This window comes from Vicia villosa, linkage group LG2, assembly GCF_029867415.1.
Source record: "Vicia villosa cultivar HV-30 ecotype Madison, WI linkage group LG2, Vvil1.0, whole genome shotgun sequence".
NCBI lineage: Eukaryota > Viridiplantae > Streptophyta > Magnoliopsida > Fabales > Fabaceae > Vicia > Vicia villosa.
The window spans coordinates 89459621-89462957 of NC_081181.1; the positions used below are offsets into that span (position 1 = coordinate 89459621).

General features: G+C 36.3%; 1 pseudogene; it reads left to right on the forward strand.

The window, feature by feature from the left end:
* The first annotated feature begins 295 nt into the window (after window positions 1-295).
* On the forward strand, window positions 296-2666 carry LOC131646403 (large ribosomal subunit protein P1-like; annotated as a pseudogene).
* Window positions 2667-3337: the final 671 nt, after the last annotated feature.

Here is a 3337-nt window from a genome sequence, read left to right on the forward strand (position 1 = left end):
CCTCTCTTCTCCGTCTCATCACTCGCCTTTCCTTCTTCAAACGAGAACTCTCACACGACATACTCTTTCCATCTTCAAACGAAAGGTGGCCAACCCCTCATTCTTCTCTTTCTCAGATGCGGAGGTGGTGGATACACTCCTCTTTAGACCCTCAAACCCTAATTTTATTACATTTGCGGCGCTGCAGAACTCTCTTCACTCTCTGGTCGTCTTCCATTTCCGGTAACACCACTTCGTTTCGATCATGCTTCTGTTTTATTTAAATTCGTGTTACTTTTTTATTTGTAGTGTGAAAATGTCGTTTGGAGAAATTGTTTGCTCTTACGCCCTTCTCATCTTCATAAAATTGTCGTCACTGTATCCTTGTTCAATTTACTCAATTAGGGTTATTGAATTCATGTTATTTTTAATTTAGATTTACTCAATTAGGCTAGGGTTATTGAAGATGTTTGATTTGGGTTTTCAATTTGTGTGAAATAGTTGAATTTTGAATATGACGTATGAAGGGTTGTACCTTAACTGTTGGTTAATAGGCTGACAATATCACCACTTTGTTGAAAAGTGCAAAGGTTGAAGTTGAATCATACTGGCCCAGCCTTTTTGTTAAACTTGCTAAGAAGAAGAATATTAAGGATTTGATTGCTAGTGCTGCCGGTGCTGGAGCTCCAGGAGCTGTTGCCGCTACTCCACTTGCTGCTTCAGGTGGTGGCGCTGCCGCTGCTCTAGTAGTCGAGGAGAAGAAGGTATCTTATAAGTGAAAACTTTGTTATTATGGTATTTTTAAATTCTGGCCTTATTTAGTTTTTCTAATTGAGTTTGTTTCAATTTTGCAGGAGGAACCAAAAGAAGAGAGTGATGATGACATGGGATTTAGCTTGTTTGATTAGGTTTTGTTTTAATATAATTCAGTCAATTTTTGAAGAGATATGTCGAGCCAACAAATAGATTGAATGGAGGAGCAGAATGGTTAGCAGAGGTACCGGAGCCGAGCCTATTCAGCCACTTTGGTGTATTAGGAATCCTGGTATGTGCAATACAGTACATCCAATTTAGTATGTGTTTGAAGTTGCATTCGTCTTTTGATTAGTTCTATAGCGTTTAACTGTTGTGTGATCCTACAGATGACTTATTGTATCGTTGGGAGAGATTGTAGTTGGCAACCATATATGACATTACTTCTATAGACAATAACTCTGCTCCTACCCCTATTGATCAGAACTGGGTTCCTCCTCTGGGTGGTGCTTCAATGTAACAGTCTCAAGATCAAATGTGTACATTTGGGTATTCAAGTTATGGTTTCCGGATGTTAGCATTTATAATATCCTCATATGAAAAGGGTCCAGATTTTCAAATTAGCATTTATATTTTCATTTGCAATTCAGAAGTATTATTTTCCTGTTTTGAGTTTTAATTATTGTTTATTGGTTTATTTATATTTGTTGTTGGTGGTGCAACTTGGAAAATAATATAGGGATCTAAAGTTAATCCTGAGGACACCTATTTTGCTGAACCTGCTTTTACTTTGGAGCTTCCCCTTTTAGTTGTTGTATTACTTGTGTTTAACTCCTTACAAAAAGAGGGTAATATTTCATAGTGGAATTTGAACAATCCGCTATTGTTTTGCGATACGCTAATTAGTACAGAGTGTTGTCAAATAACAACTAAAGTGGCGCCATAGCACTCTCGCACAGCTCAACTTTAGCAATCCTGTATTTTCTGCTATTCACGATTGACAACATTGATGAGATATCTTTCATGGTTTTTGTAGGTATGTGATGAACTCGAGGATGATATGGAAGAGGAAGGGAACATCGTACACTATCATGGCTGTGATTTTTTTCCCGAGCGATGGTTTAATTATGTGGTTGTACTTCAAACTGATAACACCATTTTGTATGACTATTTGACCAAAAGGTATGGGACCACATGTTTACGTTGTCGAGTGTTGATTTTGTGATTCTGTTGTTTGTTTCAGCTTTTTAGAGCATTAACTTAATTTCTTCATCTCCGTGACAGAGGGTACAACGAATCGAAGCATTTCGTGGCACGCTTATTCAGTCGTATCCTGTGGTTTGCCATATTCAGTTGTTCAATATCATCAATTATGCTGACTTTTTCTTTTTCTTTTTCCTCTATTATTTTTTCAGCAATGGAGTTAGCTTTGTCTTTGGAGAAGTTATCAAATGAGAAACTTCTCAATGTGCATAGTGTAATGCCTCTTTGTCCCTTTAGCTTTGTGTTTGCAAACCATTTTAGAATTCAGATATTTTTGTTGTAGAAGCTAATCAATTTGAATATTTGAGAATTATAGGTGGCACGCAACAATGACATTGAAATTACACACTTCATCGAAGGCGAATATTTGAACGAACAGGTGGAATTTATTTAAATTTTAGCGTTACCTATTCATATTAACTTTTGAAATTTAGAAGAATGAGAAAAAGTTACTTAAACAATATTTTGGCCTTCGAGCGGTAGCTGGTTCTGTCAGGTAAATTGACAAATTAATGCTGCATCCTTGCACGTGAGCATCACGAATAAATGTTTCATTGTTTCTTTCCTGTCTAAATACGCAATCTATCTATTTATGGTGGCTACTTTAACGCACAGCCATTTGTCCCTCTTATACTAGAACCGTTACTTTACGCATGTTGGGCGCATGACAACTCAACTCTGATAATCGTATTTATGGTGATAATTTATGACCTATGTACTTTAGAGTCTCTTTGTTTAGTGCTTGGTTTTGACTTTAAGCAGACAGTCCTTGTATGTTGAATGCTGAACTGATTTTTGATATGTCTTGTGTAGGGTTCGAATGCAATAAGAAGTGACGAATCAAATTTGAAGACTGAATAATGTATTATTCTTGTCAGCCTTATAGCTACAAGGTGGGCTTTCAATCATAGCCGGCTGGAAATCAAATTCTAATCAGCCTTATATCTACCCTATTATGTAGTATCTGCAACATAATATCTCAACATATCTTAACAGATACTAATCTGAACAGGCTTGTACATAATCATTAGGAGCTGAATAGACACTATGATGGAAAATTGATACTCTAGGCTACCGATAATCCACAGGTACTAACTCTATTTCCTAAGTAAATATACATTGCAATTGATGAACTATACTTTACTTCACCATTGGAATCTAGTGCACATGGATGGTATATGAGTGTTATAAATTCTATAGTACTGAGTGGTGAAGACAGAGGCATACCACTATAATGCAAAATAGACAGACCAACTGTTGTTAGTACTATTAGATTTAAAGTTTGTTAGTATAATGACATGGTTTTCAGTTACCTTTGTCTCTTATTTTTGTCTTACAAACG